The 27,608-nt window shown below is 38.3% G+C and overlaps 1 pseudogene across 1 annotated transcript; it reads left to right on the top strand.

The window, feature by feature from the left end:
* Window positions 1–4,878: 4,878 nt before the first annotated feature.
* On the top strand, window positions 4,879–7,020 carry LOC143544616 (protochlorophyllide-dependent translocon component 52, chloroplastic-like; annotated as a pseudogene). The gene is made up of 6 exons (XR_013137283.1): window positions 4,879–5,473; window positions 5,562–5,826; window positions 5,900–6,060; window positions 6,147–6,338; window positions 6,412–6,599; window positions 6,664–7,020. The product of XR_013137283.1 is annotated as a protochlorophyllide-dependent translocon component 52, chloroplastic-like (transcript).
* The last annotated feature ends 20,588 nt before the right edge of the window (window positions 7,021–27,608 follow it).

Genomic DNA, 27,608 nt, shown 5'->3' on the forward strand with positions numbered 1-27,608 from the left:
TGCTTCTTTTCACAACCCTAACAATGACAAGAAGGCTATAGATTTCTGGAACTTCTTGAGGAAACAAGTTGATCGAGGATTCCCGAATATGACTACCGCTGAGTCATTTTTAAAGAAAGCCAAAGGGGTCCGAGATCCGAAGACGGGAAAGACGGTGGTCAACGTTATGTGGCCTGCTACTAAGAAGGCAACTCACATTACTCTGTCTACAAGAATTCCAGATGGTACTTTAGATGAAATGAAATTCTGGATGTATGACATTTCAACGGCTACAGTCGTCATCCCTCTACGAAAAGGACAACTTCGATTTGTCGACCCACGTGATCTGCTGAAATTTGGCGAGAAAGACATTAAATTCTTAGCAATTTTCAGATTATGGTTGATCCATTGTTCGAGCCTGCTGCCAAAGAGTATACAAGTATGGTGGGGTCGATTATCAGAACAGGTCTATGGGCTGGCGCTTACAAGGAAGCAGACACCAATATTCTTAAGCATGATTAAAGATGTAGATACAAACCAAGGGGAAGATTGTTGGGCAAGTATTAGTTTGGTTTATACTTTGTTTTGGGCTTATATGTAAACCGGGATCTCTTGGATCTCAGTGGGCTTTTGGTTTATGTTGGGCTAGGGTGTAGTGCCTATATACACATTGTATCTAGGTTATGTATGGTTGGCCGTTCATAACAGAAGTGAACGTGGGATTGGTGTAATAGGGTGCTTAAGCACCAGACGTAATAATATGTGTGTTTTGAAGCATCTTGATTGTGTTCTTCGTGTTTTTAACCATTTAACATTGAATCATCTCTTGTTAATTTCCGCTTAACAACGAGATTGTTTGTTATCACATTGAAAGATTCGTCTAAAGGACTTACATTCCCCCTTTAGTTTAAAACTTGATCCAAATTTCTATAACTTATTAATTAAAATACATGAACGAGTTCTGATGATATAACACATAAAAAATAAAAAAAATAAACTTCCATTAATATTATCAAAGCCTGAATTATAATAAGGTCTGGTACAAAGAAAACGGAAAATAACGGATGTTACATAAATAAGGTTGTTTATTTGAAATAAATCAACAAACCTAAAGGTAAAAAATAAATGAAATCTATAATAGAAACAATAAAAAGATCAGTAAGAGTAATTAAAAAGTAGCATACCACTACGAAACTATCCATTTAACACTAATTATATTAAGTACTCAACCCCATCCTCAACGCATCGATTACTCATATCTATTCACTACAACTACCCCAAACCCACCCTACGGTCACTCACTCCAAGGTTGATACCTTTAAACCCACTCCCAAATATCATGCCATGCTGCTCAGGCTATGCAAAATAGTCTTCATGTTGCTTTGCTCGCTACCTCATACCCCAAGCCGCTTCCATAAGCCTTCATTGGATGCATGTGATGCAAGAAGAAATTAATGCTCTTCAGCAAAACAATATGTGGAGCTTAGTACCTCGACCCACAATGACTAATATAGTCGGCTCTAAGTGGCTTTATCATTCCAAATATCACTCTGATGGCTCATGGCTCAATTGATCGACATAAAGCTTGACTTGTCGTACAATGTTTTACTCAAATCCCGGGATTTGATTTTTCTCACACTTTCAGCCCAGTTGTAGAAGCTTCAACCATTCGTATTGTACTATACTTAGTTGTTATCAACAATTGGCCTCCCCAAAAATTAGACGTCAATGCCTTTTTTAAACAGCTCCTTAACTGAAACCGTTTACATTGAACAACCACCAAGTTTCATTGATTAAAATCTTCCTGATTATAAACTAAATAAGGCCCTCTATGGATTGAAAAAGGCACCACGAGCATGGCTTCAACTGTTAAGCTCATTTCTGTCACTTATGGTTTCACATGTAGCCGGGCTGACATGTCATTGTTCGTTTCTCAATCAAGGAGATTGTCTTATGTACCTCCTTGTTTATGTGGATGATCTTATCCTCACTAGCAATAAACCCGTTATGCTTTCCAACTTTATCAACCAGTTAAACAATGAATTTGCTATTAAGGATTTGGGGTCGCTAAATTATTTCTTGGGTTTAGAGGTTGTTCACACGGACGATGGTCCGTTTCTTAGTCAATAGAAGTATGCACATGTTATTCTTAACCGTGCCCGGCTCCTAGATGCAAAGCCCGTTCCTACACCCCTTACAACTACTGATTCCTTCACATCCACCAGCACACCGTACCCTAATCCTACCTCTTATCGTCAATTGTTGGTGCCTTACAATATCTAACCATTACCTAGTCTGATCTTGATTGTGTAATTAACCAAGCATGTCAAAACTTAAATGCTCTTACAGACCACCACTTTCACCTCATTAAATGCATGCTCCGTTATGTGAAAGGAACAATATCACATGGTCTTGTTTTTCAACAACCTAAGCATTCTACTATTTTGGGTTACTTTGATGCGGATTGGGCTCGTTGCATTGAAACACGACGATTAAATTATGGTTATTCAATTTTTTTAGGGGTAATCTTGTTTCATGGAGTGAAATGAAACAACCCACCGTCTCACGGTCCAGTTGCGAGTCGAAACATCGGGCAATGGCCTATACTTCCGCGGAAATCATTTGGATCACTCACTTGGTAAGTGAGCTTCATGCTCTTTCACCAGATAGACCTATATTGTTTTGTGAAAACCGTAGTGCATTTTCATGAGACAAATCCCCAATTCTTATAAACGGGCCAAACACATTGACTTGGATTATCACTTTGTTCATGAAACTACATACTCGCTTGTTCCAACCAAGCTTCAACTAGCTTACATTTTAACCAAAAGTTTACCAAGACCGTAATTCAAACACTTTCGAACATTACTTCGTGTATGTTCACCGTCGTCTCGCTTGAGGAGGGATAATAGATAGCAGTCACACTAATTTCTCTCAATCACAATCATTACTATTAGGCAAGTATTATGTATTCAATGTATTTATTATTTTCCTTTTTGTATTGTAACTACGTTCGACACATATTATGCAAATCTCTTTTAGTTGAGTAGAGTGAATTCTCCTCTAATTACCAGGACGCACTAACTCTATAGCACTCTTAACGTGTGGAACTTAAATAACTATGGCCTAGAAATGCACATTAATAAAATTGTATAAATACGAAAAAGTAACTAAATCTCCTTTGGTCTAACTAAATGCTTTATTAAAGTTTTATGCCCTATAACTATGAATATAATAAAATAGAACATGTTCCTGTCATAAGAAATCCGATTCCACTATATACAAATATAATTTTATTTAAAATGTAATTATAGAAACATGTTTTGTTTAAGTTGGTTTCTTTTCAAAAGTTGTTCTAAATTTTATGAGAGTAAAGGGCCATTTTTGTTTTTGTGGTTTGTTGAATAATGCGAATTTAGTCTATAAAGTTTATTTTTTTTCATTTGGACCATCCACGTTTCCCTATTTTTGTAAATGACATCCAAATCACTAACAACGTTAAATTTAGTCGTTAAGTAAGGTGTATACATGTCTTTTCGCTATTTATTTATTTATAATAATACTTATTTCACTGATATGCGATTTTCGTTCTTGTGGTTTGTCCAAATCTGGGTTTTATTCCAATAGTTTCAAGTTTGCAATTTTCGTCCTTGTAGTTTCATTACGCTTGCAATTAAACCCGAATTTATTAACCTCGTTAAGCCTGCCTTTTAGCCCATTCGCGTGCCCCTCACGTGACGACCAGTTTTGTCGTTTTTCTCCCCGAATAAACCTCAGTCTTATTTCGCAAGCCCTCTCACGTGAGGGGCAAGGGTGTATTTGGGGAAAAGTAAAAAAAAAAAAAAAAAAAGAAACAAAACTGCCCCTCACGTGAATGGCACACTGATGGGTTTAACGACCAGACTTAACAAGATTTGAGAATTTGGGTTTAATTGCCAGTGAATGAAACAATCGAGGGAAGAAAATTGTAAATTTGAAACTATTAGACTAAAATCGCATATTTGGACAAACAACAGGTACGAAAACTGCAGTTCACTGAAATAAGTATTATAATAAAGAGAGAGTAAAAAGACATGTCTACCCCTGACTTAACGATTTAATTTAAGGGGGTTAATGATTTGGATATTATTGGCAAAGACTGGAAAACATGGATGGTTAATATACAAAAAATATACTTTTTAGACTAAACTAGTATTCGGGCCCGCGCGTTGCGTCAGGATCATTAAATCCAAAAGAAGAACGCATGTAAAAACGTTGAACCACACCTTTCAAATCTATATCCTATATCGAGTCGATGATAAAAAAGAATAGTTTAATCAAAACAACCTTTATTGCAACCCGTATATGAAATTAAGAACAAAATAATTAAAGATCTAAATTGTTATATTGGTTCATACTTCATACAACATGAATGTTTTTAATCATCAAGTATTAACCTCAATTGCTAAAAGATGGTCATGAAGAAAGTATTAGAAATTTATATAAATTGATAAAAAAAAGATAGGAGTGAGGAGAATGTAAAAAAGAGAATAAAAAACAAACACAAAAGAAAAGAAAAAAGAATTACAAAATGGAACCCACTATGTTGTAATGTAGTTCATCGACTAACTCATTCATAATACATGCATCAAGGAAATGAATGGTACATGAAGCTATAAAAGTGGTACAATAATTATACAGTAAATTGAATAGTAAAAAGTTCTCACAATTAGAATATGCTTTTTTAATATATATATATTAATTCACGTTATTTGTTAAATACAAAAATGACACTTCACTTTTTTTTTTAATAAAAAGTAACAGGGTTTTTACTAGAAAACAAAGTTTGATCATTACATTAAGAAATTATTTTTCTTTCATATTTTAAAGCCATGTTTTTTATAAATGATAATATAACACAACTTCTCCAATGCACTGTATTTATATGCAGATCCTTTTTTATCAATTCACAGGAAGATAAACCATCCGGCATGGATGCTCTAAGTACTGTCTCTACTATTCCTTCAACCTCTCTTATCAAATCCCCCTTGTGTAAACCCATTTTCAATCTTTCGTGTACTCCGAAAAAACCCGAATCACTCTTACCACTCTTAACAAACTTAACCCAACTTCCTAAATCCAAATTCAGTAAGTTTACTGCCATTTCTCCATCTGTTTCCACCTTTGCCGAACCAGCAGCTCCATCCCCCGAAACCTTGATCAAGATGAGAAGTTTGACTGGTTCTCTCACTGGTATGCACTCGCGCCTGTGTGTGATTTGGACAAGAGAGCTCCTCGTGGTATCAAGGTGTTGGGTCTTGATGTCGTGGTGTGGTGGGATAAGAACCAGAATACATGGAAGGTGTTTGATGATCGTTGTCCACACCGACTGGCTCCACTTTCCGAAGGAAGAATCGATCAATGGGGTCGGTTGCAGTGTGTATACCATGGCTGGTGCTTTGGTGGCTCGGGTGACTGCAAATTAATTCCTCAAGCTCCCATTGATGGTCCTCCGGTAAACTAGATCACTTGTGATCTTCTTTCCAACAATTCCTTAAATGATTACATATTATGGTTTTGCTAATATAGTATACGCGGCGTAGGTTCATTCCTTCTCGAAAGCGTGTGCTGCTGTTTATCCAAGCACCGTGAAATACGGAATTGTTTGGTTTTGGCCCAATACCGATCCAGAATACAAAGATATTCTCACCAAGAAGAAACCACCATCTATTCCGGAACTTGAAGATCCTTCACTCTCCTTCCAGTTGTACAATAGAGATATACCATACGGATATGAAGTCCTGATTGAAAATTTCATGGACCCTTCTCATGTTCCATATTCACATATTGGGATATTAAAGGCACCGCGTGTTCCCAGATAAGTATTTATAAATGCAAACCGATCTTTTTCTTCCATTGATTATTACCCGCCTAACACAAGTTTCTTGCACTGTTAAGGCGGATCGTGAAGGGGGTATACCTATTCCTATAAACATAGAACATGCTGATAAAAATGGTTTTACTACAACGATGCACCCGGATTGTAAATGGGACTTTGTTTCTCCTTGTGTGCTTCATATCACAGACCCGGAGATCCTACAGGTATTAACTTAAAATCATAATTAAGTACAAGCTTTACTTCTTAAATGTTACCTGTAACTTAAGTCCTTTTAATTTAATTAATTTAGGGAAAATCAGCACAAGAGTCGCCTGGAGAGGGCCATATGATCTTTATGTGTATTCCAGTGAGCCCGGGGAATAGCAGAGTGATATCTGCTATACCGACAAACTTTTGGGTAAATCTATTTTTTCCCAGATGGATGTTCCATATGCTCCAGAATTTGGTTATTGATTCGGATTTGTATCTTCTTCGGGTTGAGGTAAAACCATCCTAACCTTGATTGTGACTCGAACTGAAATATTCGATTCTTTCTAACATTATGCAACCTTTAGGAGGAGAAACTGAAGGAGGCAGGTCCTTCAAATTGGAAAAAAGTTTGTTATGTGCCAACCAAAGCAGATACTATGGTAACATTATATAGAAATTGGCTAAAGAAATATGCAGGTGGTCAAGTCGATTGGGGAAACAAATTTAATGGATCTCTTCCGCCGATCCCTCCAAGAGAACAGCTCATGGACAGGTTATTTGCTAAAATTTGAACTACGTTAAAGTTTATTTGTCTTTTAATTGATTTGTTTGTTTAGGTACTGGAGCCATGTGGTGAATTGCAGTAGCTGCAATGAAGCATACAAAGGTTTTAATGCACTCCAGATCTCTCTCCAGGTTTTTTCAGTTGCTTCAGTGGCTATTATGGCTGCCAGTAAACAAGGGATGATACCAGTTGCCGCAAGAAATACACTCGCAATTGCTGCAATTTTATGCTTTGTGGGATCAAAATGGTTGTCACGTTTCATTTACAAAACCTTTCATTTTCATGACTATAATCACGCCTTTAAGTGAGCTTGTTTTTACCTACTTTGTTTCATGTTAAATAGTCATGGTGTATTTGTTGAAAGAATAATTTAAAATGAGGTAACTTTACGAGTTATAGCCTTTGGAGTCATCACCTACAAGATTGCTACGAAAATATTGAATAATTCGTGTATTTTGTTTGTTTGTTTTTGAGGACGGAATTGCAAGGTACTTAAAACAATATCAATAAATATTTCCTTTTAATATTCTCCCTCAATTTAGAGCATGAAGATTGCAAATATTCAACTTGTCTAATAATGATTGTCATTGTGTTGCATCGTGAGACTTCGTGAGATATCGGCCATCTGGCACTTTGTATTAATGTGTAAGGCTTCAACTTCTATGGATTCAACCCATTCTCTCACAAAATAAAAATCTATTTCAACATGTTTAGTTTGAAAACTGGATTATTAGTAATTTGTTAACCACCGATTTGTCAAAAGACAATTGAGTGGGATTAACTTCTTCAAAAGCCACCGAACCGAACCTACATGCTTCACGAAACAACATACTGTTTCACTGACTTCCAAGATAGGAGCCCCACCCAACATCATCAACCATTATATCAAAATGATTCCATCGGCATTGGCATAAATATTGATCATTAGATATGTTAAATTATAAGGCTGAGGGGTGTGGGGCGCTAACCTGGGCGCGAGAGCCCCTCCGCTCGCGCCCCCAGGCGCTAACCCCACACCACCGGGGCGCGAACCTGGGCGCGAACGGGGCGCGAGCGCGAGCCCCCAGGCAGGCGTGAGTATGGTCTCGGGAGAACGTTGGAAAAGTGAACGTTGAGAAGGATTAAAATAAAAAAAAAAGGAAAAAAGTCCTATATAATACACAACTTCAAAACACATTTCAACCATATCAACCATATCAAAACACAACTTCAAAATAAAACCCATTTCAATCCATCTTCCCAACTTTTTTTAAAAAAAATGTCTGGAAATTGGTACCCAAACCTAGATTCAGATTATATTGACGACGATTTATGGTCGTCACCAGACCAACCGATGTTTTATTCGGGGCCGCAAGAAACATCCGGCTTTCAACCATCCAACATACAACCGTCTCCTAACTTTGTTGTTCCAGAGACACAAGAATCACACGGTGATGCTACCGGAGCAAGAAGACGCGTCCACCGGAAAAAACAACCTGCAACGGACGGGCCGGGCCGGGACCGGCTTCGACTCCGAGGACGAAACGGAAAACCACTCCGTGGTCATCGGATGAGAAGGAAGCCTTGTGTCGGGCTTGGATAGTCATTTCTGAGGATCGGCGTTGCGGTAATTGTTTTAACGTTTTTAAAAATGGGTTTTAATAAAAAAGTTAACTGGAAATCTAATTTAATTATTCATTTTGCAGCCGACTACCAAAAAAGCAAGGTTTTTTGGACAAAGGTTAGGGAGACGTTCTATACGCTCGTTGGGAGTACAGAGCGAAACGCCGATATGATTTCGGGTCGGTGGTCCGAAATCAGAAAATTTGTCGGCTTGTTACTAATCTTTTCAACAGGAACGCCGGTCGTATGAGACCAAGTGGCAGTGATGATTTGGCAGTTTACAATTTCACGGCCGAAGAGTGGAAGACAGGAGTGTTTGCGGAGGTATGGGACGGTGAAGACGTGGGACGATTTAAAGTTGTGGGAGAGGTTGAAAAGGTGTTCCAAGTGGGTTGAGCTTGTGGCGCCGGACCATGATGCGGAAGTAGGGCCGAAACGGACTAAAACTAGTTCGTCTGGAGCGTATAGCACTTCGGCCGGGTCGGATTGCCGCGTTGGATTCGACCTAAACATTGCGGGGGAGGAAACGTCTTCACCGCCGAGGAGGCGGCCATTGGGACGGGACGCCAAGGGGAAAAAACCGGCTGAGGGGGGAGCCGTAAACATCGTCGATCTTGTTGAATCCCTCAATAAATTCAACAAAACCATGGAGGTGGTCTCTAATGACAAAACGGAAAAAAGTTGAATGAGAGATTTGGACTTCCTTACAAGAGACTTCAGTAACCTAAATCCGGTCGATCAAATGCTGATGGAAAAGCAAAAGGAACGTATCCGAAAGAGGTTGATCGAAGAAGACCAAGCCGAAGAATAAGAATAATGTTTTTTTAGTACTTTAATTTTTATTTTATTTTTAGATATTAATGTGTTTTTTTTAATGTGTGTTTTTTTTTAATAATTTATGAGTTTTTTTAATAATACGTTTTTTGAATATATTTATAAAAAAATAAAAAAAAAATCCGCTGGAGCCCCTGCTGGAGCCCCTCCACACCAGGGCCAGGGGCTCCAGCGGGGGCTCCAACACCCCCCTCATCCAGTTTCTCTCTCTGCCACACGTCACAATATTATTGGCTGGAGCCCCCACTCGCGCCCCCGTTAGAGCCCCCACACCCCTCAGCCTAAGTGAATTGGATGGAAAATTTTTTTGAAAGTGACTTATGCAAGTTTAGGCGGATCCAGAAAATTTATCCAGTTGGTGTAAAAAAAGGTTCAACCTAGAACTCGTCAATTCAACTAAAACAAGTCAACCAAAATGGGATGGGTCAAACCGAAACGGGCTGAGTAAAAAATTTACATTAAACTAACTACGTATAGATATGTAAACAATAAATTTCATTAAAGATTAACAAAATACATATTACCATTAACCTCTACGTGATTTCATCTTTTGAAAACGGTCAATTACAGTTTCATTCGTAACACTTAAAAGTGCTTCTTTTTCAACACTACAAATTACACAAGCATTCAAAAAATCTTCACCAATTCAATTACGTAAATTTGTCTTTAGGATCTTCATTGCCGAAAAACATATCTCAACCGTTGCGGTTGCAATAGGCAAAACTAATGTTAGCTTTAATAATTGATAAACCAAATGAAAAGAGATGTTTCCTTGTTTCCACCATAATTTTAGCAAGATCCGCAATACCTTTCAGATTAGCAAGTTTTCATCTTTCACACACTATCAATGTACAAAATAAACCAAGTTGAGATGTAAGAACAATTTTGTCCCCATTATCAAAATCATATGGATAAAACTTACACAATCTCATTCATTTTGATGCATCAAACTTGAAAAATGAATCATACGGATTGAAAGCCAACATGTTTTGAAGTAAATCCGTGTTAATCTCATTAAAGCGATCACCAAATTCTCGAATTTTTATATCAACAATATTGTTAAAACAATCAAAATTATAATATTGTTGATTGATAACTGTGTACCTTTGTCTTTTGGGTCTATAACCAGTGTCATCGACAAAATGTGAAGCCGCCATCACCCTAATATGTTTGCCTCCCACTAATTCCAAATTTTCAATTAAAATGGTTGAGCAATTAACTAATATGGGCTTAAATGTTATTGTTCATAACAAAATTAAATATGGGCTTAAAATTTAAAAAGTTAAGTTTGGGTCACTAAAAAAATTATGAATGAGTCACTAAATTTTTTTTGGATGGTTCATTTGGGTTTTAGAACCTAATATATCACAAATTTATAAAGAAAACTATGGACTTGAGTGAGTGCAAACGCCCCCCCTGGCCGAACACTGGATCCGCCCCTGGATGCAAGCCATAGTAATCAAATTGTTAACGTATTTTCTTTTTAACAGCCAAAGTCTTTTTTTCCTCTTTATTTTCAATTTTAATCCCCAAATATTACACCCCATCCCATGACTCGAACACGAATTCCCACCAAGGAGGATCTTCCTCCTACCAGTGACAGGAATGTGGAAGAAGGGTGAAAAAACAAACCAATGCCTCAAAAAGTAAAAAAAATAAATAAATATATAACATAGAATCTCCTTATAATAACTAACTTGATTTGCTTTTTACTGTATTACTTAGTCAAACCTGTCATTTTTGTGTTGATTCAATATATGGAGTATCAGTTACTTTAATCACGTTTAATACTCTACTAGTACATAGCCTAAAAATAAAGACTTACATGTAACCTGTTTTCTACCAAATGGGTTTTATCTCTAAACATTTGTTAGAACTTAGAACGTATCTTGCTAATTTATCATTTTCGTTTCACGCCAGGTGGTATCATAGCTCGTTAACATCCCGATGGCATGTTGCCTTGGAGTAAATCAACATCTTCGTTCTTGTGAAGGATCTCTATTCTAAGGTCGACAAATTTGACACAATGATTAGAGAACTGCGTTCCATGACCGTAGGTGCAGGAAACATTGACAAAAATCATGAGAGCAATTACAATGGTGCTATTTGACATGCCATTTTGAACAAAAGAGGCGCTGGAAGCACTTGTCGTAGCTATCAACATCTTGTCATGAAGAGGTGCATCCCAAATTCTGGCTTCTTATGTGACAAGTGCTACGTTTATATTAATGGTAATTCTAATGTTTTAACCGGTTAATCCCATAAAGATGATGATTGTGTGTTACATCAAGATATAGAGATTGACAGCAATAGCAAAGAAACTTCAATCATAATATTAGAGGTGATAAAACATGTTATCATGGTGAAGAGTTAAAATAAAAATCGAGGTTGCAAACGGTGAAGAATAAAAGCCAAAGCAAATAACGCCATGTGTGTTCCCATTGAGGGTATTAAACTACCAACAAAGTATAGGAATCAATAAAATCAACGAAATTGAACAGTAACTTTCTACTTTTTTAATAAGTAGAAACTTTCCACTACTAAATTGGCCATCCACTCATCTTCCAATCACTATTTGCAAGTGGTACTTTAATTAACAATAACTATGGCCTACACACTTTAATTATTAATTATTAACTGTGGCCTTGACACTTTATTCTCCAAAACCACCTTTTTTTCAAGTATTTCTATTTCTTTTTCCTTCTCTTCAGCTTTATCTTTTTCTTAAGCGAATCAATGAAGTATTCGCTAATTAACATATATTTTTAGGCATTAGTTAGTGGCGTGGTTAGGTGGCTAATAATTGCTCAAAGTCTGCTTAGTCGCTTAGATCCTACATATCTCTGATTCTATGCCTCCTTAGATATTCGTTTGCTAATGGATTTACGATTAGGATAGTGCTTTTAACTTGCAAAATCTTAATTTGGTGGAATGGTTGGTTTGGTGGGATACTTAAAAATGATATTGATTTAGACTCTCTTTACACATCAAATAAAAGCAAGTTATAAAAGAAAACGGGTTTTCCTATCAAATCTAACAATATAAAAGAACTAGCTAGAACCAGGGGCGGACCCACATAGGTTCGATCGGGGTCCCGGGACACCGATGTTTTTTAAAAATTACTTAGAGACGGTATATTAAATTTTGTAAGGACCCTATAAAAATTAATACTTGGAACCCATACTATTAGGATTGAATTGGTACAGTGGAAAGTCCCTTGTTTTACTTGTGAGAGGTTGTAGGTTCAAGCCCCATAATACTCCTTTTTTGTTGTTTTTTTAATATCCTAGTCTTAGTTATTCAGTTAGGGTATTTGTGCTTTTTGTTAGTTTCTCTCATATAGTCATTATCACCATGCAACATATATAATGTTAACATGGATTTTGCATATTCTTTTATTATTTACCTTGTGTATGTATATTATAATTAATCATTTATTTGTGTCAGAGTTATTTTTTATGTTTTGGTCAATTATGTAAGACCATATATATAGATTACGTTCATGTTTTTCGGGTATGAATTAAAAGTGTATGTTTCATCTAGTTTCTAATTTAGATTCTTTCTACTTACTCGTTTCCAATGACACCATAGTTCCGTGTTTTATTATGTTCCTCGCCGCGACCCGACCCGAATAACGACCGACCCGAAAAATTTTGTAAACCGAAAAAATTGGGACCCCATTGACAAAAAATCATGGGTCCGTCACTGGCTAGAACCCTATTACTAATATATATAAATAGAAACTTTGGTGCCGCAAGTGGCTTATTGGGCCACTTGGCGGCACCGTATTAGTCCGTGAGTTTTGTTTTTATTTATTTTTTAGTTCAATGACCATAATAAACAAAATGGAAACCGACCAAATATCAATTGATATTTGTTTTAGTTCCGGTACCATAGCAAAGTTGAAAGAAACCGACCGAGTTTGCGCAGACTCGCGACCCTATTTAAAGCTCATGACCGACAATGCTTGGGTTTTACCAATTGGCAAGTTTATAGGCCGACCCCCCCCCCAAAAAAAAAAAAAAAAAAAAAAAAAAAAAAATAATAATAATAATAATAATAATAATAATAATAATAATAATAATAATAATAATAATAATAATAATAATAAAATCTTGTTGTTGGTCCACCTCAATCTATATAATTTTTATTTTATTTTTTAGTTCCGGTATCGTAACGTATGTAATCAAAGCCGACCGAATTCGTGGCAAGTTACCTCCTTAATGATCGAGACCGACACCGCTTGGGTTTTACACCAACATGATATTCCAACCAAATAAACATCATTCTCAATAATTTTGTTTTCTTATATGTTAATGTTATTATATGTTAATTTAATGAATTAATTTTTTAGGTTTTAACGCTTAAATTTTACCAATAGTGTCTATTTCGTAACGAACGCAGTTGGTACTGACCGGAATCGGGTTAACTCATCGTGGTAACGCTCGAGTTTGCCAGCTGCCCCGGCGCAACGCACCGGGTAGAGAAACTAGTTCATAATAAGAAATAAACTATCATTACTTTAAAGATTAACAAGCTAAACATACCTTACTCTCTTACAGGGCCGGGCTAACCATTTTGGTGGTCTAAAGCGAGTAAAAAAACGAGGGTTTTTTCTAAAAAAATGTTCATACTTTCTAAAAGTTTATTCATTCCGCTTCACATTTAGATACTCTAATTTTATAACATAAGCTAGTACGTGAGTTGTTTCTAAAAATAAACTAACCATAATATAAGTATGTTGAAACACATAATGAATTTAATTTGATCGGAGTATACTGAAAAATATCTTATGGACAACAATACACATATTGGTCAATTTTCAACATGGACATTTACTATTATAATGAACATATATCTTTTTACTTTCGAGAAAATATAAGCAGGATAAATAAGATGATATTGAATCTTAACTAAATTAACTCGTAACAAGTTATAACTGCAAATTAGAAACAACTATACATGCTTAAGTTATTATTCTTTTCGACATCAAATACAACATGCACATGTTATTGAATTAATCTTTAGTTTAAGTTTACTTAAAATACTAAAAAAAAGTTTGTTAAACTAATCGTTAATGTGAAAAACAAAAATATAGATAAAATACTAGGCGTAAATAGATTATATCCAAATTTGGGCTTTTTTAACATTTTTACTTTATAGGGGTTAGATCCAAAAAAAAAAAAAAACAAATATTTAAAAACTAAGTCTAAGAGAATTTCCTTTATGGGGTTAGATCCAAAAAAAATCAAATATTTAAAAACTAAGACTAAAAGAATCAAAAGCTGGTCTGGTAAGTGGTGACCAAAGGAAAGGCACAACAACTAAACAAATTACCGATGCACCAAAGCAACAATTTGCTTTACTAATCCATGTAAATATTGTATATCTACATATAGTCATTTTTTTTTATAAATGGGGTCTTATAAATTTGGGGACCCAAAGCCCTAGCTTTAGTTGTTTAGTCGTTTGGGCCGGCCCTGCTCTCTTACTTCTAAGATTGATCACCTGAGAATGAGTTAAGCGCCAAATGCACCTCGTTGGTCTACACCATTTTGCAAAATTGCACTCTATAGCGGCCATTTTGCGCGGGGCACCCTATGGTCTGCATTTTTTATAAATGAAGCCACGCCGTGAACCCAATGTTAGAAATTGTGTGAAAAGACTATTATACCCTAGAGATGTTCAACGAAACCGGTTCCTGGAACCGAACCGGTGGACCCGAACCGGTTCCTACCCGATTTTTGTAGGAACCGGACCCTATCTGATTCAACCCGATGATCCGTGACCGGTTCTTGCATTTCTGAGTGTGGGCGGGTAGGAACCGGAACCGAACCATCCGGAACCGGTTCCTAACCGGTTCTAGCCGTTGGATCGAATATAGCCGTTGGAAATCGTTTTTTTGGCCGTTTTTTGACCGTTGGGGTCAAAAATAGCCGTTTTTTGGCTCCTCCAAGCACCCCACTACTAGTATAAATAGGTATTTGGTGTCATGGGTTCATCACAACACTCAAAACGCAAACCCGAACGCAAAAAAATACAAAAAAACGCTATTACAACGTTTTGAGTTCTCTAATCTCTTGTTTTCTCTTCTTCTATATTCATATTGTTGTTATGGCTACCTCACAATCATCGGTTGGTCAAGGTTCCAACGCCGAACCAAGTTTCGTTCGTATTGTACCTCATAATCGTAATCAAGAGATTTGGTGCAATTGGGATTTGGTTGAATTGAGTGACCATTCATTGAAGGCTCGGTGCAAGTTTTGTGGGATTTATTTAAACCCACTTTCGAATTCAAATTTGAAGAAACACATCGAAAAACCGTATTGCAAGGCGTTGAAAAAGAACGTCGATTCGCAACAAACGCAAATGGATAGTGAAGGCGGAATATTTACATACCAAATTGATCGAGTTCAAGATCGTATGGCGAAGTTTGTGATTCAAGAAGCTTTGCCGTTTAGCCACTTCGACAACCCTCGCTTAACCGCCATGATTCGAGATACGCTTCAACCACAATACACTCACGTAAGTCGTCATACTCTTAAACGTTATTGTTTAAAATTGTGGAAGAAGACCAAAGAGGTACTAATTGCATATTTTGAAAATATAAATACGGGAATAAACTTAACTAGTGATGTTTGGTCGGCTCCACATGGTCTACCCGAATCTTATCTTTGTGTCACCGCTCATTGGGTAGACCCGTCATCGTGGGAAATGATGAAACGCACCATTGCTTTCGAACTCTTTGAGTATCCACATACGGGAGATAATTTGTTTGAAATTTTAGATTATGTTATAAAAACTTATAAACTAGAAAATAAAATATTTTCAATGGCATTTGATAACGCGTCGAATAATACATCGGCGGTTGATAAATTAAAATTAAAATATACGCCGATTTGCAATGGTGTATTTTTTCACTCAAGGTGTGTTGCACATATAATTAATTTAATCGTGCAAGACGGACTTGCTTCGGATGAGGTTACATCGGTTATAAACGAATTTAGACTAATGATACATGAAGTTTTTAAGAAAAGTAAAAAAAGACAAATGAAATATAGAAAATTTTGTAAAGATACGGGAAGAAAAGCTTTGGGAGCTAATTGGGATGTACCTCATCGATGGAATTCCACTTGCATAATGTTTCAAAGTGCTTTGAAACAAAGAGAAACTTTACAAATGTTTCATTCTAGTTTTGCCGAGAATGATTTGGCAATCCCCTTTTCAAATGAGAAATGGGAAATTATACATGACTTATCGACTTTTCTTGAAGTTTTTAAAACATCAACTACGAAACTATCGGGAACGTATTATCCGACAAGTCCCTTGGTTCTTTCGGAGTTATTTTTAATCGTTAACAATCTTAAAGAATTTGAAAATAAAAGTCCAATGTTTTCAAACATCATATTACCAATGAAGTTTAAATTAAAAAAATACTTTCTTGAATTGCCACCGGTTTTTACTTGCGCCGCCGCTTTAAACCCAATGTTAAATGTTACGGGGGTTGAATGTGTGATAGACGAAATTTTTTCAGCCTTAGATATGCATGAAGTTGACCCAAACTTTTCAACAGAGGCAAAAAATGATTTTAACTTGAATTTTAAATTTATGTATGACTTTTATTTAAATAAATATGGGTCAAACATACACATGCCTATGCCGGGGGGGTCTTCATCAAGTTCAAGTGCTACTAGAGTACGAGATCCCATGATTAGCCTTATGAACACCGTTCGGCTAAAAAACAAAGGGGTAACACCCCTTCAAGCGAACTAGGAAGGTATAGTGCAAATGATTACTCTACCGGTTTATCCGAAGAGGAATATGGCACTTTTGATGTTTTGGCTTGGTGGAAGGTAAAGGAAACCGAGTTTCCGATTCTTGCCACCATGGCCCGTGATTTACTAACCGTCCAAGCTTCTACGGTAGCTTCGGAATCCGCTTTTTCTCTTAGTGGCAGGGTAATATCGGTGAGAAGAACAAGACTAAATTCGGAGTCGGTGGAGATGTGCATTTGCTTAAAGGATCACTTGGACTCAATCGATCGTATTCAACAAGTAACAACTCTCGAAGATAAAACACCACTTGATGTTCGAGTGCACGACGAACAAGAAGACATTTCTACAAGTAATTCCGAGGAAGAAGTCGCCGCTCAATAATTACGACGAACAATAAGGCTTTTCTAGAAATAATATGTCACAACTTTATATTTATAAGTTTAATGTTTTGTTAGTTTGTTTTTGAAGATTTTAAAACATGTCACAACTTTATATTTATTTTTATGTTAATTGTTTTTTTTTTATTTTTCATGTTATACAAATACGAATCGTAGTTTAGAATCCAAATCGCAAACGAAAAACGAAAAAAAAAAAAAAATTTTACACTGTAACCGGTTGGAACCGGTTACGGTACAGGAACCGGTTTAGGAACCGGTAAGAACCGGTTAGATAGGTTAGGGGTCCGAGGGTGGGAGAACCGGTTCGGTTCCCTAACCGGTTCGAGCCTGGAACCGGTTTAATTGAGGGTTTTGAATATAGGAACCGGTTAGGAACCGGTTCCGGTTCCTAGTCCCAAACCGTTTTGAACATGCCTATTATACCCCCATGTAGTTTAGGCCCCTTTGGTTTGACGCTGTTAACATTTGCACATTCTCTTCTTTTGTCTCTACACCACCACCACCACATAAGCCATAAGCAACGACGGACACCACCAAAGCATCGATAACCCCCAGCACTGTCTTATTCTTGTAATTGAATTACAATCCCCCATAATACAATCAATTCCCTCTTCAATTTCCTCATTTTAACCACACTTCAAATACAAGCAAAACACAATTTATAACACTTGAAAAAAAATATTATTTAGTTAGAGAAAATCATATTTTTTTGTTCTTTTTAATTACCCAAATTATGGAACGAGTCCTTTTTTGAAAATGACTTTACTCTTAATCACTTGTATGCATATATGTCTCAATTTTAGTGTTTTACACTAACTATTGTTAAGCTTTCTAATTTACCCATCCCATCACTGCACATGAGGGTGTTTTTGCCCTTTTACCTCTGAAGGACTATTTGCGTAACATAGTTCAAATTGTAATTTAGTCCAACAACCTCACTAGACCGTTCATGTAAAAGTTGCATCTTTCCTTTTTCAATAATAATTAATTCATATATAAATCTCTCTCTCCATCTATGTAAAAATACCCTGCATCATCATGTAAGATCCAACTTTTGATAATAATAAATAAAAAGAATTTCGCTTACTTATAGTGTGCTATTATTTAGTTTAGTTAAATAAAAATAATAGAATGTGGGCTTGGATAATAAAAGACGGAATAAGGGATGGTGATGGGCTTTAGGTTCATGGGCTTAAGGGTATATAAACCTCCCTAAAATCCTAAAACCCTCATTTCCGTCTTCTAGCTTACATAACACACTAAAAAACACACACAAACACTCTTATCATTCCGGACCTAGATCCGAGCTGAAGAAAGGTTGAGTTTCGTGTTCAACATCATTAAACAATAAGATAAAACGTCAATATTCATGTGTTAAATCCAAGCCAAAGCAAAATCAAACCTAAAAGGTACGTTTTAGATGTAAAGGTTAAGTTTTTTGAGGTCGGTTTGCTTTAGGATTTGATAGTAAGGCAAATCGAGCCTTATTATGTAAGAAAAATATAAACTTGAAAGTAAATGAGATGTTTGGTATGAAACGGGACAAATGAGTAACGTTTGAACCAAGTTGACGCAAGGAAACAATGTGCTTAAAGTCCTATGCTCATTTATTATGCAAGACGGGCAAAACGAGTCAAAAATAAAGGCTGGAAAATGATGGGAATAAAATCATATTCAAACTAAAAGTGATCGAGTCGAATGGACAAAGTAATCAAATCGAGTGGGAAAAGTAATCGAATTGAATGGCAAAAGTAATCGAATAGAATGGGCAAAGTAATCGAATCAAATGGACAAAGTAATCGAATTGAAAGGACAAAGTAATCGAATCGAATGGACAACGTAATCGAATCGAATTCTATTCGATTAGAATCTGCCACTCGACTAGAATCTGCCATTCGATTAGAATTTCCATTCCTTTAGAATTTTCATTTGATTAGTTCAAACTTAAGCTCGACCCCAGCCAGGGTCTCTGCCCCTTGAACCCTGCTAGGGGCTGTTGCCTCTAGACCCAGCTTGCAAGGGCGCTTCCCCTAAACAACTGTCAGCTAGGGGTTACACTAACCTAGAAGTATGATATAGTTAGAGATAGTTAATTGATTGTTAGAATTATTACACAGTTAGTCATGCACAACTAAAGAGGGGTATTACAGTTAACTCTAAGAAGCATAGGACACATATGAGTTTCTAGCCCCATTTCTGTGTTATGTTTTCGGGGCTGTGTGCATACTCGATGTGATTAGTTAATACACTTACCTCAAGTGGTAAGTGTATGATAAGTGAATGTGCTATGAATGATGTATGAATGCTATATGTGAATGGTATAGAAAAGATTAAGAGTATGTATGAAATTATTTAAATATAAATATAATTGAAGACATGTATGGTTGTATGGTAAGAGGGCGGCAAACCCTAATAATATCTGTGAAGGAGGGTGGTAGAACCTAACAATATCTGTGAAGAAGGGTGGCATACCCTAATAATATCTGTGAAGGAGGGTGACAGACCCTAATAATATTTGTGAAAGAGGGTGGCAGATCCTAATTATATCTGTGAGGTTATAGGGCGAAAGGCTCTTTAAAACATATAAGTAGGTATGTAAAGTAAGATAAAATATAAAAGAATGAAAGAACGAAAGTATGAAAGTAAGAATGAAGGCATACACTTATGTATGTAAAAAAGAAAGTAAATCAGGTTATGTATGTAGTATATGGACGTATTGTATGTTGCCTGATTAATTAGAAATCACTCAACATAGCTGACTTTTAGTATGCACGCAGGTGAATAGATTAAATGAGCTAGCTTGAATGAAGACATGACATTGCACTGAAGAGGCTGTCATCTTTAAAAGAATGTTATGATGTTTATATATGACGTTTAATATTATGTTAAAGACAAAAGTTTGATGTTAAGACAAGGTTTGAATAATTATGTAATATATGGTTGAATTTTTATATTCCACGAAAAGTTTTAATTAACTATGACATTTAGAACTGTGTTTATGAGTAAATTCAAAGCAAAAGTAGGGCACCGGGACCGAGGCCTTACACATCAGCACTGGCTGTGACCACCAACCACTACCACCACCACCACTTCCTAGCCTTGCAACCATCATTGGAAACACTATAACAACTCGGATTTTTAAAATTTTTATCCGTTTCCCGACCCGCTCTTATGTTCGGGAAATTTTACCAATAAAATATCGCGTTTAACGAGTCATTATTATTATTTTAATATTATTGCTTTAATATTTATTTAATAATTAAAACTACTTTGATATATACAATTCTAGCCCTAAAATATACTTTAATTACTTATTGTTTCCAAACTTAAACTTCAAGGACTAATCTGCAAAATATTTAAAAGATTACGATATAATATCTCTAACCCAATGTAACATCCCGAAATTTTTAAGAATAAATAATTAATATATTATTTATTTAAGAGGACAAAGTTTACTTAAGTTAGTAGAGAAATAAAATAATAAAGATGGAAGGATAAGTAGGCTAATTAGATGGAATTAATTATGGACTAAAAAGGAAAGATGTGCTTAAGGTCCATGGGCTTAAGGAGTATAAATACCCCTTGAAACCCTAATCCTTTCCATTTTCATACATCTCCACACCATAGCCTACACCATCAAAACACACGCTTAACCCAATTCCCATTTTTGAGAAAAACACCCACAAAGACACAAAGATTCCCGGAGATCTAGCCGTCGGATTGGTCTCAAATTTTAACCGAGTATTCCAGACATATAAATTAAGTTTTCCACCGAAAAGATCTTCGATCAGAGGTCGGGAAGTCAGGTTTTTATCAGTAAAACCACAGCAACTCAAAAGTGAAGATTCCGGTGACTGTTCAGCTGTTCTGGCGACTGTAGCGGCGGTTTCTAGCGAAGGTGAGCTGATGGGTTTGTAGATCGGGACGAGATGGTGTAAGGCCCCGTACCCGGTAGCCCTACTTTAGCGTCGGATCTACTCATATATGTAACACCCCGACCGATGGCGGATTATACATCGGGGCGCCACGTATTGTTTCATTACTCATGACACTATTTGGGTGTCAATATTTAATAAATACATTTCATTGCGCACGCGCAGATCACGACATAAAGTAACATAAATCATATCATAACTTAAAATATTCAAGTAACATAACTTGTCTTGTTACATTTTAATCTAGGTCCAAACAAAAAGAAAACATCCTACGCGTCCAAGAGATTCCCAAAAGCAGCTACAGCAAACCTGAACATGTGTTAAAATAAAACGTCAACACTTGCGTGTCGGTGAGAAATCAAGTTTAATAGATATAAATAGATAATAACAAACACTGCGCGCAACATGTGCTTAACTGGGGTTTAACATAGGGTGTAATCAGATTGTGATCAAGCCTTAGATCATAGCTCATAGTTCAATCCGTGCTCCCAATTGAGCACAAAAACAAGAAAACATACGTGCATGTGTAAGAAAACAAGAAAACCGTAAACGATAGGTCTCCCGTGTTCATCTAATGGATCCATGAAAACTTCGGAATAGGCCGTCAAAGCGGTTAATGAGTCACACATACAAATAAACAGCCAAGTAAACGTCCATAACACATGGGGTTTTGCGCACATAAATTTCATAAACAAGTTTAAGACTCAAGTTGTACGAACACATGAACATCCCAAAACGTTAAAAATAAAAGGGGATTAAGTACGAGATTACTCACTTGCAAACGGCGCGATGAAAGATAATGCAAGAACCAACTTTTAAACAAGCACAAGTTAACCTATAAATAAAAGTTTATTGGTTTAACTATTGGTTTTTATGTCTTGAATATATGCAGTAAGTATCGATTTTTGTTAGTTAAACAAATTAAAACAAAATATATATATTCATATTTACCGAGATTCTGGGCATAACAGAAGGGAAGACGGAGGCAAAGAGAGGAGTGGCGCTGCTGAGGAACAAAGGGAGAGAGATTTGAGGAGTGTTTAAGTGTAGTGTGTGTAGTGTTAAAAGAAAATAGTTTTATTTATAGGAAAACCCTAGGGAACACAATCCCTAAAAAGGAGGAAAAGATCTTATCAAAACAAGCAAAAGATATAAAAAGTACAAGAATCCAAAAGCAAAAGATATCCAAAGATATGCCTGCAGCTGCAGGGGATGGGGGAAAAGCTGACATGATACAGATCAAAGCATGGGAGAACACTGTTCAAGACATGCAAAAGAAGATTTCAAAAGATTATGTCAGTCACTTTTTCTGTCAACCAATAGGATTGGTGCGCATGCTGCGCCGAAAGTGGCTTTTCGGACAGATGTCGGAACTGACCTAAAGAGCTCAAACAAAAGATAAGATATTTCAAAAGAATACAGGCTGGCACAAACTGAAGAAAAGACTTAAGGTCTAGCGCGAGAAAACTCGAGCGCACGCGCGAGGGCGAAGGCAGACAGAACAAACCTTAGCGCGTCGCGGGAAGAACTACCATTCTTAGCGCGTCGCGGGAAGAACTACAATTCCTTAGCGCGTCGCGGGAAGAACTACCATTCTTAGCGCGTCGCGGGAAGAACTACAATTCTTAGCGCGCTGCGAGAAGAACTACAATTCTTAGCGCGCTGCGAGAAGAACTACTATTCTTAGCGCGCTGCGAGAAGAACTACAATTCTTAGCGCGCTGCGAGAAGAACTACAATTCTTAGCGCGCTGCGAGAAGAGTTCGTCTCGCGTATCGCATGAACAGCTGGTCTTCGCGCAGGCTTCCTTGAAAAGAGTCTGGCGCGTGGAGCTGCGCAGACATCCTTAGGCGGGAAGAACCAAAGGACAAACAAAGAGTCAAGAGAAAAGGGAGTTCAGGCTAAAGGGTTAAGCAGAGGGGCGGGACGGCGACAAGAAAGAGAAGGAGGCGGGACGGCGACAAGAGAGAGAAAGAGGCGGGACGGCGACAAGAGAGAGAAAGAGGCGGGACGGCGGAAAGAAATTATTATTATTAGTAAGTAATATAAAAATATAAGTATATGTAATTTATTTAATGTTAAGTTTGCAAAGATTAATAATCAAATTTTAAATCATAAAAAGAATCGGATTCGAAAACGGGTACCTGGGTCGGGTCGGATTGGGCAGTTGTCACAGTCTCCCCTACTTTAAGAAATTTCGTCCCGAAATTTATCTCGAAGTAGGTTGCGCAGAGAAAAGGTGCAGGTACTTGATATTCATCTGATCTTCCCTTTCCCAAGTGAACTCGGCTCCGCGCTTGGACTGCCAACGAACTTTAACAATAGGGATGCGACTGCGCTTGGTTTGCTTTACCTCGCGGTCCATAATCTCAACAGGCTTCTCAACGAAATGCATAGTCTCATCAACTTGAACTTCATCAAGTGGTATGTGGAGGTTCTCGTCAGCTAAACATTCCTTGAGATTGGATACATGGAAAGTTGGATGCACATTGCTGAGCACGGGCGGCAGGTCCAGTTTGTAGGCAACTTTTCCCACCCTCGCAAGAATCTTGAACGGACCAACATAACGAGGTGCAAGCTTACCTTTCTTCCCAAAGCGGACAACACCCTTCTAGGGCGACACTTTGAGGAGAACAAGATCACCAACTAGAAATTCGAGAGGCTTCCGCCTGCGATCTGCGTAACTCTTCTGTCGGCTTCTGGCAGTCAGCAGATGATCACGGATCTTGGCGATTTTATCGGTTGTCTCTTGAACTAGTTCGGGTCCTGTGATTTGAACTTCACCCACTTCATTCCAACAAATCGGTGAACGGCACTTTCGACCGTAAAGTGCTTCAAATGGGGCCATACCGATGCTGGAATGATAGCTGTTATTATAGGAGAACTCATCAGAGGTAGGTGTGAATCCCAATTCCTCCAAAATCAAGAACACAAGATCGAAGCATATCCTCAAGGGTTTGGATGGTTCGCTCAGACTGTCCGTCAGTCTGAGGATGATATGCAGTACTCATGTCCAAACGAGTTCCTAACGCAGATTGGAGAGATTTCCAAAAGCGAGATATAAAACGGCCATCGCGATCGGATATGATGCTCAAAGGAGTACCATGACGGCAAACAATTTCCTTGACATAAAGATGCGCAAGTTGTTCAACACGGTAGGTTTCACGAATGGGCAGAAAGTGGGCAGACTTGGTCAATCAATCCACTATTACCCAAATGCTATCATGTTTGCTTGCGGTCAAGGGTAACTTGGTGATAAAGTCCATTGCTATACTTTCCCATTTCCACATAGGAATTTCAGGTTGTTCGAGCAAACCAGATGGGCGTTGATGTTCAGCTTTTACCTTAGAACAAGTTAGGCATTTAGCTACGAACACAGCAATATCCTTTTTCATACCAGGCCACCAATAAGAAAGGCGCAAATCTTTGTACATTTTGTCAGCACCAGGATGAACGGAATAACGAGTCTTGTGCGCCTCACTCAGTATGACAGAGCGAAGATTCTCATCATTGGGGATCCAGATGCGATTGAGATAACAGAGAATTCCATTCAGGTTAGGGACTAGATGTACTTCTGCACCACACGCTAACTCGGCGCGTAGGTTGCCTTTGCTGATTGATGCGCGCTGCGCGTCGCGAATGTGCGATTCAAGATTGCTTTGGATCGGCACGAAGCGAAGCTGCGTGCGCGGCAAGATACAGTTAAGTTGGCTGGGTTTGCGGCTGAGCGCATCGGCTACCACATTAGCCTTTCCAGGGTGATATCGGATCTCACAATCGTAATCGCTGATGAGTTCGTTCCATCGGCGTTGTCTCATGTTAAGTTCCTTCTGATCAAAAATGTGCTGAAGGCTTTTATGGTCGGTGTAAATGATGCACTTAGTCCCATAGAGGTAGTGTCTCCAGATTTTTAAGGCAAATACAACTGCACCAAGTTCGAGGTCGTGAGTCGTATAATTCTTTTCATGAATTTTGAGTTGCCTAGACACGTAAGCGATAACCTTGCCTCGTTGCATAAGTACACAACCGAGACCTTGGTTGGAGGCATCGCAATAAACGACAAAGTCGTCAGTACCCTCAGGTAACGCTAGAACAGGAGCTTCGCACAACAATTGCTTGAGCGTTTGAAAAGCTTCTTCTTGCTTAGAGCCCCAAAGATACGGTTTGCCTTTGTGCGTTAATGCTGTTAAAGGCAAGGCGATTTTTGAGAAGTTCGAAATGAATCTCCGGTAGTAACCAGCTAAGCCCAAAAAGGAACGGATTTCGCTAGGAGTGGACGGTGTAATCCAGTTCTTGATTGCTTCAATTTTGGATGGGTCGACATGAATACCCATCTTGTTTACAACATGATCAAGAAACTGTACTTCATCCGACCAGAACTCACACTTGGAAAGTTTGGCATAGAGTTGTTCGGTTCGAAGCTTTTGCAACACCAACTGAAGATGTTGTTCATGCTCGGCCTTGGTTTTGGAATACACCAGAACGTCATCGATAAACACGATCACGAATCGGTCCAAGAAAGATCTACACACCCGGTTCATTAGATCCATGAAAACAGCGGGTGCGTTGGTTAAACCGAAGGGCATGACCAAGAATTCAAAATGACCGTAGCGGGTTCGAAAAGCAGTCTTGGGAATATCCTCTTCGCGGATACGCAACTGGTGATAGCCCGAACGGAGATCGATTTTGGAGAAACAAGAGGCACCTTGGAGTTGATCAAAGAGGTCGTCAATACGCGGTAAGGGATACCGGTTCTTAATGGTGAGCTTGTTCAGCTCGCGGTAATCGATACACATGCGAAACGAACCGTCTTTCTTTTTAACGAACAACACCGGAGCACCCCATGGCGAAGAGCTAGGGCGAATGAATCCTTTATCGGTCAACTCTTGAAGTTGACTTGCTAATTCTTGCATTTCAGCGGGTGCAAGTCGATAAGGAGACTTGGCTACGGGGGAAGCACCAGGGACAAGATCAACACGAAACTCGACTTCCCGAGCGGGAGGTAAACCAGAAATATCATCGGGAAAGACTTCAGGAAAGTCACGCACGATGAGGATTTCAGAAAGTTTCTTCTTTCCTTCATCGGGTTTGACCACATGAGCTAAGAACGCGACACATTTCTTCCGCAAAAGTCTTTGGGCTTCAGTGCATGACATAAGTTTAAGACCGTTAGATGGTTTCTCGCCATAGATATGAAGATTTTCACCATTTTCCCGAGGAATGCGAATCAACTTCTTGGCGCAGATTACTTCGGCGCGATTTTGCGAGAGCCAGTCCATTCCAATAATCACATCAAAACTTCCAAGAGGCATGGGAATGAGGTCGATTAGAAAATCATGTTCATTAAGGTTAAGCGTGCAATCTTTGATCACGGAGTTTATTAAAATAGTTTCACCATTAGCCAATTCAACCGAAAAGTTTTCGTTTAAGTTTACTCGCGGTCGCGCGAGTTTTTGTTCAAATGCGCGGGAAATAAAACTTCTATCGGCGCCAGTATCAAAAAGTATAGATGCATATTGTCCGTTAAGTAAAAATGTACCATTAACCACGTCATTATTCGCTTGCGCTTGGTGCGCAGTTATATTAAAAGCTCGTCCGCGCGTCACTTGGTTTGAAATTTGGTTAACTGGATTAGCTTGGGTAATTTGTACTTGCAGTCTCGGGCACGCGTTCCGGAAATGACTGGGGTCACCGCAGTTATAGCACGACCTGGGTCGTGGATTAGGGTATGTTGGTTGTGGGTTTAGCGGGTAAGTTGGTGGTGTTTGCGCGATTGGGTTGGCGGGAAAGACTCTACAGTTTTCAGCAGTGTGACCAGTATGGCCACATCGGTTACACTGTCGGCACGGGACTTGAGTTGGATGGTGAAGTCTACATGTTGGGCAAAAGGGTTGGTTTCCTGTGTAAGGTTTCTTAGTTGGCGGGGTAGGGAGTGCGGGATTGGTTAAGGCATAGTTATGGACTACAGGGGATGTTGGGTAGGTTGACAGTGGGTTAGGAGCGTGTACTGGAGGTTGGTAGGCGGGTTGCTGGACAATGAGCGGGTTGGTAAGCGCGTAGGCTTTGCGCCGGCGCTTGAGGTTGTTACGGTTTGAGGGTTCTGGCTTGGTCTCTGTTGGTTCAGGGACAGTCTTGGTGAGTTTGGTCTTCTCGGCTCCCCGCAGGAACATGGTTCCTGCCCTGACATGGTTGTCGCTGAGCACAGCGGCCAACTCGATGGCGTCAGAGAGGGTTGCTGGGTTCCTGGCCCATACAGAATCTTGAATTTCCATGGGGAGACCCCCAAGAAACTTCTCGATGGCTCGGCGGGAAGGGGTAACTAGGTGCGGGACAAGCAAACTTAGTTCGTGGAAGCGCGTCGCGTACTCGCGCGCTTCGCCACTGTACTGTTTCAAGTTCCAAAATTCCTCCTCAAGGCGCTTTATTTCGTTGGGAGGGCAGAATTCCCTAGTCA

Source organism: Bidens hawaiensis, unplaced genomic scaffold, assembly GCF_021521415.1.
Source record: "Bidens hawaiensis isolate Kalapana, Puna unplaced genomic scaffold, B.hawaiensis_p1.1 tig00000888_1, whole genome shotgun sequence".
Taxonomy (NCBI): Eukaryota; Viridiplantae; Streptophyta; class Magnoliopsida; order Asterales; family Asteraceae; genus Bidens; species Bidens hawaiensis.